Below are 16,977 nucleotides of genomic sequence, written 5' to 3'. Positions count from 1 at the left end.
AGTCTCCATGTTCAAAATCCAAGCTGTACACATCTACTGAGCCAAAAGCACAAGAAAAGTTAACTAGTTAACTCAAAGCTGCTTGAATAAGTTATGTTTGTTTGTGGATTCTGCTCTGTGGAGCAATGACACAAAACTGGAACTTTTGGGGCCTGTGGATCAGTGGTATATACTGGGGAAGAAAAAGTGATGCTTATGCTGAAAAAATCCACCCTGCCTACAGTAAAGCATAGCAGTGGCTCAATGATACCTACAGTGAAGCATGATGTTGGCTTTGTGTTGTTCTAATGCTGCTTTGTTTCTTCTGGCACTGGAAGCCTGCAGTGTGTGGAGGGCAAAATGGATTTAATCAAGTATCAAGAAATTCGTGGAGAAAATATCAAGCTTCCTGTGAGGAAGCTGAAGAGTAGGCATCATTGGACCTTCCAAAAGGATGTTGACCCCAAGCATACCTCAATGTCCACCTTGGCTTGAGTTCAGAATAAATCCTGTATGATTCTGAAATGCTTGTTGTAGTCGGTTGACTTGAACCCTATAGAAATTTTTGGTGGGATTTGAGAAGGTGGCATAGCATATCCTAGAATACTAGTGAACTGTAGGCCATTTGCCCATGAAAAATGGACTCAGATTCTTCAGGAACGCCGCCACAAGCTGATGTCTGGCTATGCATCATGTTTTCAGCATGTCATAACAGTCAAAAATGCTCTACTAAGTACTAAAGGGTTGAATAATTTTGAGACTGGAGTAGCAGGAAGAATGGATGAAGATCCCTCAAACAAGAATTGAAAGACTCATGTCTGGCTACAAAAAGCGTTTACAAGCTGTGATACTTTCAAAAGGAGGTGCTACTAGGTACTAACTATAAATAAAAGTACCTTTGACAGGTGTCTGCATTTTAAATATCAAGAAATCAGCATAATAATTCAATAGCAGACAGAAAATAAATGGACGATAAGGACAATCGCAAACTACATGAAGGAGTAACCCTCCGAAACGATCGTTGGGGTGGATTGCTGACTGCTGGAGCCTCTGCCCGCCATTTCATTAGGTAATTTATGCTTCCTCTCTTATTACTATGCTTCTTAGGCATCATATATCTGTCTAACCATGGTGAATGGTCACCTGCTACCTGATAATGATCTGTGTATCTAGCTGTTTACTTGATGGATGGAGCTGGTATAAAGAGATATATATCTACATATATACTGTTTGGCGGTCTATTCCTAATTGCCATACATTGCCATGCACTCTGTGATAATTTAGTAACTTTATGTATGCCTTGTTACTGCATAGGTTCTGGTTGTACAGCAATCCTTTTTTTATCCATGCGGTGTGCGGTTTCGCACTTTATCGCCCACTCCCCCCCATTTGTATCTGGATGTGTCTTAATTAAAATAAATACTTTTTTGACTTTACTCTGGACTTATAGTCGCTTTTTTGGAGCTCTGCTCAGTTTTCTCTTTAGGTACTAACTATGCAGAGTGCCCAAAACTTTTACATCCTCCCATTTTCATTTTTGTGATTTTTATAATGTAAAGGATGAAAAAAAATTATATATATATATATATATATATATATATATATATATACATATATATAATCATCTTCAACTTGTGCTTAAGTGTTCACAAAAACAGTAATTTTGACCAGGGTGTCCAAACTTTTACACACCACTGTATACGCTGTGTCTAACATCATGTCCTCACTACATCTGAAACTGAACCTGTCAAAGACTGAACTCCTTGTGTTTCCTCCCTCTACTAATGTACCTATACCCGACATTGCCATATCTTTGTGTGGCTCCACTATTACTCCCCAGCAACATGCCCGCTGTCTTGGGGTCATACTTGATTCTGAGCTTTCATTCACCCCCCACATCCGATCACTGGCTCGCTCTTGTTATCTGCACCTCAAAAGCATTTCTAGAATTCGACCATTTCTTACTTTTGACTGCAAAAACTCTTACTGTTTCTCTTATTCATTCTCGTCTGGACTATTGTAACTCTCTTCTAATCGGTCTCCCTCTTACCAAACTTTCCTCCCTCCAATCTATCTTGAATGCTGCAGCCAGTATCATATTCCTCGCCAATCGTTACACCGATGCCTCTACCTTGTGCCAGTCATTACACTGGCTACCCATCCACTCCAGAATCCAGTACAAACTTATTACCCTCACCCACAAAGCTCTCCATGGCTCAGCACCACCCTACATCTCTTCTCTAGTTTCAGTCTACCACCCTACCCGTGCCCTCCATTCTGCTGATGACCTGAGGTTAGCATCCTCAATAATCAGAACCTCCCACTCCCGTCTCCAAGACTATACACGTGCTGCACCAATTCTTTGGAATGCACTTCCCAGGTCAATACGATTAGTACCCAATCCCTACAATTTTAAGCGTGCCCTGAAAACGCATTTATTCAGACTGGCCTACCGCCTCAACACATTAACCTAACTATCCGTATGTGGCACAGTCAAAAGTTTTACCATAATCAGGTTCTCCGCATCATGTTCCCACATGCTTTATTCATCCATTAGCCCTCTGTGTCTGTACTGTTACACACTTAACATTATGGCTGGTCCATACAATCAGGGCAATTGTTACCACCCACCTTTCGTGTCTACCTTTTTTCCTCATAGATTGTAAGCTTGTGAGCAGGGCCCTCATTCCTCTTGGTATCTGTTTTGATCTATGTGTTTACTGCTATGTTGTAATGTCTATTGTCTGTACAAGTCCCTTCTATAATGTAAAGTGCTGCGGAATATGTTGGCGCTATAGAAATAAAATTTATTATTATAATACAACCAGAGATAGCAGCTCATAACAGATTTCTGCAAGATCTCAATTGATCCTTTTTGTCTTAAAATGTGTAATACCAAGGTCTTGTGTTTTTTGTCACAGGATTTTCAGATATAAAGTTTATCTACTATTTTTTTTTACTTAAGACTTATGATTTTCTAATGATAAAACTCGACTAAGTTTACATATGGTTGGATTTCCATTTAGAAAAAATATTTGATTTTGCTGCTATGTTGTCATCCATATGCAATCCATATGCAATCCGTATGGCATCATTTTTATACATCAGCAGTTAATATAATTTACAAAACCAAATACAGTTTCCTGTGTTAAGAATTGCAATGCATCTGTAAAAATCACATGCTTAACAGTTGCTTTTCGCCACAAGCAGCATTTGGACCAAAATATGGTCTTGTAAATGTACCCTCATAATAACAATAATTACTCATCTGACAGGTTGGAGCTAAAGTTAGGTCTTTCAATTTCTTCCAAGACTTAGACAACCTATAAAAAAGTAGCAATACATGGAGCTTGTTGTAGATTTGACCATTAGTTAACAAAATAGTTCAACTCTTAATTCCTTTCATTCCTTGAAAATAATCTGTTAAATTTGCAATTGATAGAAAATTTTCATCTGAGACTCATACATTTTGCCTATTAACTTCAATTTCTGCGCAAATAATTTTAAATCTTTAATCCATATAAATGACTCAAATCTCAGGATTAGCAAAATCCTAATGCTTTTACAGGGCAGAAGCCTCAGAGGAAGACAATACACTGTTTGACAGGAGAATAAACTGATTCTGATCGGATTGCACCAGTAGCCGTCCAATGGACTTTGGTCTTGTAGTGAACATGGCTTCAATTGAAAAGGGATTCCCCTAAAAAAGAGGAAGCTTATGGAACACATGCGTAAGACAGTAAGATGATGGTACTTGTGATAGCTGTCCGACTTCAGACCTATCTCTCGTCTGTAGGCTGCTTCCACTTTTCTGACCATCTTTATCCTGAGTCTCCTTTCTATGTAACAGACACTTGAACCTTTGTGAAATGCATTTCTTACATTGCTCTATTAAAACTCCTAATCCGACTAGAATCTGTTTTAGAGTAGACTAATTCAGTACAGTTCTCTACCTCATATTTTGTTATCAAAAAATGTACCGGTATATAGAAATTTCTGTAGATACAGTTAAATGCCAAGCTACTTGTCTTTCATTTTTTCATGATTCATGTTTCTCCTTTCTTATTTTTGTGAAATAGCTGCAAATGTAATTTTTTCCTCCTGTAAAAAGATATGCATAAATTAAGTGGAGCTTGCTCTGTATTCCTGTTCCCAATTCTCCAAAGGTTGAACACACTTTCATCTGCTGGTAGACCCAATTCTTAACTTATTCCCACTCCAGAATATCATAGAAAGAGTGATGTTTCTTGACATTGGCTCAGGAGCTGAGACACTTCACACAAGGCAGGCAATGGCTGTGTTATTCAGCTGGTACCTGCCTTTAATATCAGCATTACTACTTTTTACCAATTAAAATGCCACTGCCAAATTCTGGCAGGACCTTGATGGTGTATCGATTTTGATGCCCATTGGCCACCCCATGATGGAAACACAGGATGCTGATGGATTGCCATGTGTGGTGACATGGGGGGGGTCTGTGGGAGCTCTAGCCTGCTAACCCAAAACAGTATGGATCAGGGCTTATCCCACCAAGTGCCCACTCTCCGTTTACCATGGGCATAATACTACTCAGACAACACAGGATAAAACAGCGCAGAAATATCGCTGACTCGCCGGGAATAAAACCATCTGTGAGGAGGTAGCGACAAGCTTAGAAAGCTGACAGTCGATTGAGGTACAAGGCAAGGTGACCAGGGGGGTCACAACTTGGCTTCTTCAAACGTCTCCATGGGACTCAGGTGACCGGTGGGTCCAAATCCTGGCTTCCACAAATATATCCATGGGTTCAGTGATCGTCAATGCAGCATATCTGTATTTCAGCTGGGACCCTGGTTCCCCAAGCTGGAATCCTGTAGAATGTCAATTTTGTGTCCCTTGTGATGGAGCCATGATGTTCTAGCAGCTGTTTTGTAGAGTTTTCCTGGTTTGGTTTTGTAAAGTCGCTGGATCTCTTGTTCCAGAGACATATCCCCATTATGTAGTTCACAACTGTTGTCCTTCAAGCGATCTTCCAGAGGTTAAGAGGAAGATGTGATGAGATTAACTCTAGTGATAAGCGAGTATACTCGGGTAATCTCCGAGAATTCAGATGTGCTCGGAGATTTAGTTTCTGTCGCCGTAGCTGCATCATTTGCGGCTGATAGCCTGAATACATGTGGGGATTTCCTAGCAAACAGGCAATCCCCACATGTATTCAGGCTGGCTAGCAGCCGCAAATCATGTAGCTACAGCGACAGAAACTAAATCTCCAAATGCTCGGAGATCACCTCGAGTAATAATAATAATAATAATAATAATCTTTATTTATATAGCGCCAACATATTCCGCAGCGCTTTACAGTTGAACAGTTTCAAACACAACAGTCATAAGTAATAACGTTAACAATACAATAATTAAAGCGAAATAAGACGACCCTGCTCGTGGGAGCTTACAATCTACAATGAGGTGGGGGCGATACAAAGCACAGGTTTGTATTTACAATGATGTATTTACAATGATGGTCCAGCCATCTTCAGGGGGTGGGGGATAGATGGCGATAGTGAATGGGCTACACACACACAAGCATAAAATGACTTTGATTACTGAATGTGATAGGCCGCTCTGAACAAATGTGTTTTGAGCGAGCGCCTAAAACTATGCAAATTGTGGATGGTCCTAATATCTTGGGGTAGAGCATTCCAGTGGATTAGCGCAGCACGGGAGAAGTCTTGGAGTCGGGAGTGGGAGGTACGGATTAGGGCAGAGGTTAGTCGAAAGTCATTTGCAGAGTGTAGTGGTCGGTTAGGCCGATAGACAGAAATGAGGGAGGAGATGTAAGGGGGTGCCGCACTGTGGAGAGCTTTGTGGGTGAGAACAAGTACTTTGAATTGGATCCTGTAATGAATGGGCAGCCAGTGTAATGACTGGTGAAGAGCGGACGCGTCCGAGAAACGATTAGCCAGATGGACAACCCTGGCTGCTGCATTAAGGATGGACTGGAGAGGGGAGAGTCGAGTGAGGGGGAGGCCAATTAATAGAGCGTTACAGTAGTTCAGGCGGGAGTGGATCAGGGCGTCAGTGAGGGTTTTTGTTGTTTCCATGGTGAGAAAAGGGCGGATTCTAGAGATGTTCTTTAGGTGTAAGCAGCACGAGCGGGCAAGAGATTGTATATGGGAGGTGAAGGAGAGATCGGAGTCAAACATAATGCCCAGACAGCGCGCCTGCTGTCGGGGTGTTATTATGGTGCCACCCACGGAGAGCGAAATGTCAGATTTAGGGAGGTTAGTAGATGGCGGGAGAGGTTGAGTTTCAGATAGAGAGCAGACATGATAATAATAATAAATAATAAATTTTATTTTTATAGCGCCGACATATTCCGCAGCACTTTACATTTCAGAGGGGATTTGTACAGACAATAGACATTACAGCATAACAATAATCACATACAGTAGATTATAACAAATAACAAGAGGAGTGAGGGCCCTGCTCGCAAGCTTACAGTCTATGAGGAAAGAGGGAGACACGAAAGGTGGGTGGTAACAGTTGCCCTGATTGTATGGACCAGCCATAATGTTAAGTGTGTAACAGTACAGACACAGAGGGCTAATGGATGCATAAAGCATGTGGGAACATGATGCTGGGAACCTGGTTATGGTAAAACTTTTGGCTCTGCCACACAGGGATAGGTTAGGTTAATGTGTTGAGGCGATAGGCCAGTCTGAATAAATGCGTTTTCAGGACACGCTTAAAATTGTGGGGATTGGGGACTAATCGTATTGACCTGGGAAGTGCATTCCAAAGAATTGGCGCGGCACGTGTAAAGTCTTGGAGACGGGAGTGGGAGGTTCTGATTATTGAGGATACTAACCTCAGGTCATCAGCAGAACGGAGGGCGCGGGTAGGGTGGTATACTGAAACAAGGGAGGAGATGTAGGGTGGTGCTGAGCCATGGAGGGCTTTGTGGGTGAGGGTAATAAGTTTATACTGAATTCTGGAGTGGATGGGTAGCCAGTGTAATGACTGGCCCAAGGTAGAGGCATCGGTGTAACGATTGGTGAGGAATATGATCCTGGCTGCAGCATTCAAGACAGATTGGAGAGGGGAGAGTTTGGTAAGAGGGAGACCGATTAGAAGAGAGTTACAATAGTCGAGACGAGCATGAATAAGAGAAACAGTAAGAGTTTTTGCAGAGTCAAAAGTAAGAAAAGGTCGAATTCTAGAAATGTTTTTGAGGTGCAGATGACAAGAGCGAGCCAGTGATCGAATGTGGGGGGCAAAGGAAAGCTCGGAATCAAGTATGACCCCAAGACAGCGGGCATGTTGCTGGGGAGTAATAGTGGAACCACACACAGAAATAGCAATGTCGGGTATAGGTACATTAGTAGCGGGAGGAAACACCAGGAGTTCAGTCTTTGACAGGTTCAGTTTCAGATATAGTGAGGACATGATATTAGACACAGCGTTTAGACAATCGCCAGTGTTTTCTAGAAAGGCTGGCGTGATGTCAGGAGAAGAAGCGTATAATTGGGTGTCATCAGCATAGAGATGGTACTGGAAACCAAATCTACTGATTGTTTGACCAATAGGGGCAGTGTACAAGGAGAAGAGGAGGGGGCCTAGAACCGATCCTTGAGGAACCCCAACAGTAAGGGGAAGGTGAGAGGAGGAGGAACCGGCAAAAGAAACAGTAAAGGAGCGGTCGGAGAGATAGGAGGAGAACCAGGAGAGAACGGTGTCCTTGAGGCCAATGGAATGGAGCATAGTGAGGAGGAGCTGATGATCCACAGTGTCGAATGCTGCAGAGAGATCCAAGAGAATTAGCATGGAGTAATGACCATTTGATTTAGCTGTTAGCAGATCATTAGAGACTTTAGTGAGGGCAGTTTCGGTGGAGTGTAAAGAGCGGAAACCGGATTGGAGAGGGTCGAGAACAGAGTTTTCTGAGAGATAGCGGATAAGACGGGAGTGGACCAGGCGTTCCAGGAGTTTAGAGATGAAGGGAAGATTAGAGACAGGTCTATAGTTAGCGGCACAGTTTTGGTCGAGGGATGGTTTTTTAAGTAGTGGATGTATGATGGCATGCTTAAATGAGGAGGGAAAAATACCAGAAGAGAGAGAGAGGTTAAATATTTTAGTTAGGTGAGGGGTGACAGCAGGGGAAAGGGACTGGAGGAGATGTGACGGAAATGGGTCACTGGTGCAAGTAGTTGGGCGAGAAGATGCAAGGAGCCTGCTTACTTCTTCTTCTGTGACTGGTTCAAAATCAGAGAGTGAGTTAGATGCAGTGGGGGAGGGAGGACAGTGCATGGTATGAGGGGATTTGGAGATAATTTCCTGTCGGATCTGGTCAATTTTTTCTTTGAAGTAATTGGCCAGATCGTCAGCTCGGAGCTCCGTGGTTGGGGCCTGTACTCTTGGATTGAGTAGAGAATGAAAAGTGTCAAAGAGACGTTTCGGGTTGTTGGACAGTGAGGTGATGAGGGTGTTGAAATAGGTTTGTTTTGTAGAGGTGAAGGGCAGTGTTGTATGTTCTAAGCATAAACTTAAAATGGATGAAATCTTCGTGTAGATTGGATTTTCTCCACAGACGTTCGGCGCACCTGGAACACTGCTGCAGGAAACGTGTTTGCACCGTGTGCCAGGGTTGTCGCCGTCTGTGTTGTGGTGTTCTATTTATAGGGGGTGCAAATTCATCCAGGGCACTTTGAAGTATTTCATTGTAATGCTTCAATGCAGAATCAGGACATGAGAGGGAGGAGATAGGGGCCAATGAAGACTGCAAGTTCTTCAGAAGTTTCTGGGTGTTAATGGCCTGTATGTTTCTATAAGTCTGGACAGTGGGGGTGACCTGAGCAGCCTGGCAGTTCTTTATAGAGAATGAAAGAAAATTGTGGTCAGAGAGCGGGAGAGGGGAGTTTGCAAAATCATCCACTGCACAAAGCCGAGAGAAGACCAAGTCGAGGGAGTTTCCGTCTTCATGCGTTGGAGAATTAGTAAGCTGCGAAAGGCCAAATGAGGAGGTTAGAGATAAAAGGTGAGTAGCAGATGGGGAGAGGGGAAGAGCAATGGGGATGTTGAAATCTCCCATGATGAGGGTAGGGATGTCACAGGAGAGAAAATGTGGAAGCCAAGTGGCAAAATGATCCAGGAACTGATGGGAGGGGCCGGGAGGACGATACACCACCGCCACTTGCATGGAGAAAGGGGTGTAGAGTCTGACGGCATGGACCTCAAAAGAAGGGAAGACAAGTGAGGGTACTTGAGGGATAACCTGAAAGGTACATTTTGGTGATAGGAGCAGACCAACGCCTCCACCAGCTCTATTGTCTGATCTTGGGGTATGAGAGAAGTGTAGCCCCCCGTATGAAAGAGCAGCAGCGGTAGTATCTGACTGCTGGATCCAGGTTTCAGTAAGAGCCAGGAGGTTAAGAGAATTAGAAAGGAAGAAGTCATGAATGAAGGAGAGTTTGTTACACACTGAGCGAGAATTCCAAAGTGCACAATTAAGAGAGACAGATGGCATGCAGGGAATATTAATGAGATCAGAGGGGTTTCTGAGTGTAGCAGTGGGGGGGTTTGCCTTTCTATAACATGGGGGACCAGGGTTGGGAGCAATGTCTCCTGCGACTAGGAGAAGGAGGATAGAAAGAGTGAGCAGATGGTTAAGTGATTTGTGAGAGCGTCTCTGGTGTTGAATGGTGGGACTGCCTGGATCTGTGCAATTTAATAATGTGAAAAGAGCGTGAGTGCTATACATAGGAGAGGAAAGAAGCGAGGGGCCAATATGGATGGAGTGTGGAGAGTTAATGCCAGGGCGGTGGATGTGTGTGAATGCAGCGGCAAGGATATACATTACACAAATGCATATGGTATATATTTGTTGTACTCCAAATGTACAGGGAGTAGATGTATATAAATGTCTTACCTGTCTCCTGCCCTGTCTAACTGCCATGTTATAACTGCCAGAAGTACTTTGATACATGTACTTCGATTACATGTGCATACATGCCACCCCTGCATAAATGCTCCACCTAGCTATGTCTGAATATATAGGAGGTTAAGGCTAAGTTTTTTTTGTTTTTTTTTTTGGCTCTCTCTTCTCGTTAATCAATCACACTAAATTGAGACACCAGGACCCAATAAAATGTTGTGGTCAAATAAACACATGTCCAGCACTACATGGATCATAAAGCACTTTGAAAAATTTCTTGACCTCACAACATAAGGGGACAAGCAGAGTTAGTTGAAAAAAACTATATACCAGATATAAGTTTGCAGAGTTGAAAACACATAGATAGCATTCAGGATTAACTGCTTGCTGACATTGAATGGAGACACAGGAGTGGATTCAGAGCAGAGATTGGAAAAGCTGGTTACCAGATATAAGTTTGCAGAGTTGAAAACACATAGATAGCATTCAGGATTAACTGCTTGCTGACATTGAATGGAGACACAGGAGTGGATTCAGAGCAGAGATTGGAAAAGCTGGTTACCAGATATAAGTTTGCAGAGTTGAAAACACATAGATAGCATTCAGGATTAACTGCTTGCTGACATTGAATGGAGACACAGGAGTGGATTCAGAGCAGAGATTGGAAAAGCTGGTTACCAGATATAAGTTTGCAGAGTTGAAAACACATAGATAGCATTCAGGATTAACTGCTTGCTGACATTGAATGTTGGAGACTGCAGACAGACCGTCAGTGGCGTTCTGTAGTACAGTGGGGGTAAGGTCAGGGGATGATGTGTATAGTTGTGTGTCATCAGCATAAAGATGGTACTGAAAGCCAAATCTGCTGATGGTCTGTCCAATTGGGGCTGTGTAGAGAGAGAAGAGAAGGGGGCCAAGGACTGAGCCCTGAGGTACCCCGACAGTGAGAGGAAGAGGAGATGAAGTGGAGCCAGAGAACAGAACACTGAAGGAGCGGTCAGAAAGATAGGAGGAGAACCAGGAGAGAGCAGTGTCCTTAATGCCTAGTGGCTGGAGCCTAGAGAGTAGGAGAGGGTGGTCAACAGTGTCGAAAGCTGCAGAAAGGTCGAGAAGAATGAGCAGAGAGTGGTCACCATTACGTTTTGCTGTCAGAAGGTCATTGGTCACTTTGATGAGTGCAGTTTCTGTCGAATGTAGGGGGCGGAAACCGGACTGTGAAGGGTCTAGGAGGGAGTGAGTGGAGAGGTAACGGGTAAGGCGGGAGTATATCAGGCACTCCAAGAGTTTAGAGATGAAGGGGAGATTGGAGACTGGTCTGTAGTTGTTTGTGCAGGATGGGTCGAGGGTGGGTTTCTTTAGTAATGGAGTAATGATAGAGTGTTTGAAGGAGGAGGGGAAAATGCCAGAGGAGAGGGAGAGATTAAAAAGTATACTCGCTCATCACTAATTAACTCGCATTGTTTGAGTATTTAATCAATTTGCATAGTTTTTACTTCTCTGTTTTGCAAGTCAACAAGCCACAGGGTCCCAAACAATGGTCAATCAAAATATTATCTAACATCCAATAACCCTACATCCCTGTCTTCCAAAGATAGCAGACAATAAGCTTTTGGAGCTGATATAAGTGGCAAACAGCCATTCAGGTATATAAAAAAAATCAATGTTTAAAACTCAAATGACAACAGTATGACACTCGTGGCAGCATGAGTGCGGCCCTTCAAAGAAATGCCACCCCACACCATTACTGACCCACTGCCAAACCGGTCATGCTGAAGGATGTTGCAGGCAGCAGATCACTCTCCACAGCATCTCCAGACTCTGTCACGTCTGCCACATGTGCTCAGTATGAACCTGCTTTCATCTGTGAAGAGCAAAGGACTCCAGTGGTGAATTTGACAATCCTGGTGTTTTGTGGCAAATGCCAAGCGTCCTGCACGATGTTGGGCTGTGAGCACAACCCCCATCTGTGGACGTTGGGCCCTCAGAACATCCTCATGGTGTCAGTCTCTAACCGTTTGTGCAGACACATGCACATTTTTGGCCTGCTGGAGGTAATTTTACAGGGCTCTGGCAGTGCTCTTCCTGTTCCTCCTTGCACAAAGGCGGAGGTAACGGTCCTGCTGCTGGGTTGTTGCCCTCCTATGGCCCCCTCCATGTCTCCTGGTGTACTGGCCTGTCTCCTGGTAGTGGATCCAGCCTCTGGATACTACGCTGACAGACACAGCAAACCTTCTTGCCACAGCTCGCATTGATGTGCCATCCTGGATGAGCTGCACTACCTGAGCCACTTGTGTGGGTTGTAGAGTCCGTCTCATGCTACCACGAGTGTGAAAGCACAACCAACATTCAAAAGTGACCAAACCATCAGCCAGAAAGCATTGGTACTGAGATGTGGTCTGTGGTCCCCACCTGCAGAACCACTCCTTTATTGAGGGTGTCTTGAGAATTGCCAATAATTTCCATCTGTTGTCTATTCCATTTGCACAACAGCATGTGAAATTGATTGTCAATCAGTGTTGCTTCCTAAGTGGACAGTTTGATTTCACAGAAGTTTGATTTACTTGGAGTTATATTCTGTTTATTTTTTTGAGCAGTGTATATAGTGTATATATATTTTTAGAGGTGTGGGGTGGCCCAAATAGAACTTTTGCTATCATGCCCTTTGAACTCTATGTAAGCCCCTGCTTGCAGGGCAGTGATAATGAGGGCAATCTGCCATGTTGCTTGGAGCCCAAGGCTCTGGGGTCCCATGGCCTGATTGTCCTCATCATATGCGACAAGCCAGGCAGGGAGGGGGGCCCAGACATATTTCTTACACAGGGTACCCAAGCCCCTGATAATAATAATAATAATAATAATAATAATAATAATAATAATAATAATAATAATTTTTATTTCTATTGCACCAATATATTCTGCAGCACTTTATATTTTATAGAATAGACATTAAAGAATAACACAACTCAACAGATAGCTTATAATCTGTGAGGAAATAGGAGAGGCACGAGAAATAAACACTAAAAAATGTTTGTCGTGTAGGGTCCAGCCATCAACAAAATACTGTTTTCACATAATGCTGCATGAATCAGTAACCATCCAGTATGTGCACAAGTACAGACACAGAGGGCTATTAAGTGCATAGGTAACTCTAAAAAAATGCGTTTTTAGGCCATGCTTAAATTTGGATACTGGGAATTAATCGAATTGTCCTGGGTAGTGCATTCCAAAGAATTGGCGCAGAGCATGAGAAGTCTTGGAGATGGGAGGGGGAGGTTTGGATTAGTGAGGTTGTTAATCTTAGATCATCAGCGGAATGGAGGGCACGGGTAGAATGGTAGATTGAGACAAGGGAGATGATGTTAGGAATCTGGGTTCTATGTCGCCTATGCGGGAATCCAGATTCTCACATTTGTCTCCAGAGGCTAAGTCCTTTTCTCCGGCTTCTGAGCATGCCCACAGGACGAGCTCCCATTGGAGTTCAGGAGTCAGGTGCTCAGGTCCTGCTCCTAATTCCATTGGTTTAGCTCAGGGCTCTGGAGATCTCCAGCAGGTCCCGTACGCTATAAAAAGTGCGCATGGCTGTTATGCCAAGCGCTAGTATTTTATACTGCTGCTGTGTGTATGGTGATGGATGCTTGGTCTGGTGACTCATTAAGAAACCCCGGTTATTACGTTTGTGTGAGTGAGTGGTTTTCTGTCAGCACCTGCGCTAGTGCCACCGCGCACAAGCTCCATCTTTCCAGCAGCTTAGCGTCCTGCATCGCGCTTGTGATATTTGCGGTTGCAGCCTGTCCTGGTGTGCGCAGTTGCGACGCCGAGCACACGTGTACACGGTAAGTCAGCTCAGTTGTAGTGACTGTATTTAACTACTCCGGTTTCCGGCTACCGCACATGTGCCGCTGAGATCCTGTGCTGTTAACAGGCTCAGCAGTACTATTTCGTATAGGTTTTCCTGGCAGCTCTGTGTTCCTTAACAGAGCTAGCCTTTCAGCAACTGGGTGAGTTAGAACCCTGTGCATATTAGTTCTCTGCCTCTCGCAGCAGCGGGTTTACCATCCCCCGCACGGTGGACCCCGAGTGGCGAAGGCACTTTATTTATTTATTTTTTTTAGTGCCTTCCGCCACTCCTAACAGATGATGTAGGGTGGTGCTGAACCATTGAGAGCTTTCTGGGGGAGAGTTTATAAGTTTATATTGAACTCTGTAATGTATAGGCAACCAGTGCAATGAATGGCACAGGATAGATTCATTGGTGTGTCGGTTGGAATGGAATATGATTCTTGCTGCTGCATTCAGGATGGATTCTTGAGGAATGAGATTAGGAAGTGGGAGAACGATTAGTAGAGCGTTTCAATAGCCCAGACAAGAATGAATAAGAGCAACAGTAAGAGTTTTTTGGCTAGTCAAAGGTAAGAAATGGTCGAATTCTAGAGATATTTTTAAGGTGTAGGTGACATGAGTGAGCGAGTGATCTGATGTGGGGAGTTGTGGATAATATGTGGCATGGGATTATAAACCCCCTTCAGGGTGCAGCTGTAATACAACACCTCGAACCCCTTTAGTGTGCAGCATGCAGCAGCAGGAGGGGTGAAGCGTCAAAAGGCTGAGTGGCAGATCTCACACCTTGATCCAGCTCAGAACAAAAGGCTTGCTAGCTATATGGAAACCCAGGATCCTATGTATCTGAACTAGCTGACTGACAATCAACCGCCAAAATAACTTTCTAACAATCCAGTAGCTGCAACAGGAGCTGCCTCTCTGTGCTGCTACACTGACAAAATGGTGTCAAAACAACATGTCCGTTCTTTATATGGAGAGGGATATGTGACTTTCTCAGCCATCCACATGTTTCTGGATGTTGTGGATGGTATCTACAATGTGATTGACTGTCGGTATCAACAAATATAAAGTTAAGGGGAAAAAAAAGGGTGCGCCGCTCCTCTAATCTCTCCACCCCACCTCCCCTCATTAAACACATCTCCTCCGCTCATCATTCAGCACCACTATCCTAGCCAAAGTCATAACAAAAGCAATAGTAGAAACGTAATGATTTACCAAAATGTGACTGACTTTTCCCGACTTTGAGTAAAACTGCTCGTGAAAACAAACATGAATCCGAAAGTGCTATGTTCATGCCGAATTTGAAATTGGCGAACATTTTCTGAACAAGTTCGCTCATCTCTTCTGAGCACCAAATTAGCATATTTGAATAAGCAATGTCTAGCAGTAAATGAATTAGACACAAAATGGACAGCTTTTATTAGGGCTTTGTTCTCTACAAAATGCTGTGGTAGTTTGAACAGTCATTTCCTGATGAAAGTATGCTTTACCTCCTTAATGCAATATCACATACACACGTGGTCAAAATTGTTGGTACCCCTCGTTTAATGACAGAAAAACCCACAATTGTCACAGAAATAACTTGAATCTGACAAAAGTAATAATAAATCAAAAATATATGAAAATGAACAAAGTCAGACATTGCTTTTAAAACCATGCTTCCACAAAATTAAAAAAAAATAAAACTTATGAAGTAGGACTGCAGATAGCAGATATCACAGTCTCCTTTGAAGCTCTGCCACAAGCATTTTTTTTAGTCTTTTGATTGGAGAGCATTCCTTCAGGAGCTGCTTTAACCCCTTAGTGACCTAGCCAATTTTGACCTTAACGACCAGGCCAGTGTCACGTTATGTGGTAATAACGCTGGAACGTTTCAATGCATCCCACTGAATCTGAGATTGTACTTCATAATAGAAGTAAAATTTGTTCGCTATGACTTGCGTTTATTTATGAAAATATCGGAAGTTTGAAAAAAAATTTGCAATTTTTAAAATTTTAATTCTTATGCCCGTAAACCACAGAGTTATGTTACACAAAGTAGTTAATAAATAACACTGCGCAACAAATTTCAGGGAAGTTCTTGTCCCCTGAGGAAATTTTACTGTATCTTATAGATTTTGATATGCTGAACACGAATATGTGCTCCAAAAGTCTGTATTACGTAAGGTTTTTAAGAAACAACAGTTTATAGTCTACATTATGACGTCCGAGACACTACGTATATGTGCGTCGATGTCAATAGCAAAAGCAATTGTTCAAAAGTGTTTTGCAGATGACTTTCATTTATAATCTGTGTCAGATGCTTCTCAAATAAGATTCCATCCATAGTCAGCCAGCATTGATGTACTCCACTTTCCCTGGTACCTTTTCTCCATCAGCACAATAACTTTCTGAAATCTTTCACGGTGTTCATCGTTAAAGGCACCAAGATTGGCTGGAAAAAAGTCCAAGTGAGAATGTAGAAAATGCATTTTTAGTGACATATTGCATTTCATCAAATGATATGCTGTGAGCATGTTGTCCACAAGTTGTTCAAAGTTCGGTGCCCTGCTGTTGCCAAGGAATTTGAAGGTCACATCTTTAAAGGCTCTCCATGCCACTTGTTCAGCACCTTGCAAAAGACCATCAAAGCTAGTATCATTCATTACATCTGTGATCTGTGGGCCAATAAAAATACCTTCTTTTATCTTTGCATCACTTATTCTTGGAAATTTCTGCCGCAAGTAAGAAAAGGCTTCCAATTCTTTGTTCATTGCTTTGACAAAATTCTTCATAAGCTCAAGTTTAATATGCAAAGGAGAGAGAAATATCTTTGCTGGATCAACTAGAGGATTATGTTTAACATTCTTCTGTCCAGCAACCAGGTTTTCGCGGAGTGGCCAGTCCTTTCAGAAATAGTGCATTTCTCCTGCATGACTGTCCCACTCACAAGTAAAACAACAATACTTGGTATATCCAAGCTGCAGTCCAAGAAGAAGTGCAACAACTTTTAGATCACCACATATGTTTCTGTTATAATTTCTATAATTAATGTGGGTCAACAGTAACTCCATATTCTCATACGTTTCTTTCATGTGTACAGTATGTCCAGTAGGTATAGAAGGATAGATATTTCCGTTATGCAGTAAAACAGCCTTCAGACTTAAAACTGACGAGTCATTGAACAGTCGCCATTCCTTCGGGTCATGTTCGCATCCAAGAGCACCAAACAACCCCAAGACCTCGTTGCAAAAGGTTAAACTGTCGAC

This window comes from Dendrobates tinctorius, unplaced genomic scaffold (assembly GCF_039654945.1).
Source record: "Dendrobates tinctorius isolate UK_male_01 unplaced genomic scaffold, ASM3965494v1 ptg000003l, whole genome shotgun sequence".
Taxonomy (NCBI): Eukaryota; Metazoa; Chordata; class Amphibia; order Anura; family Dendrobatidae; genus Dendrobates; species Dendrobates tinctorius.
This window is presented reverse-complemented; position numbering follows the sequence as displayed.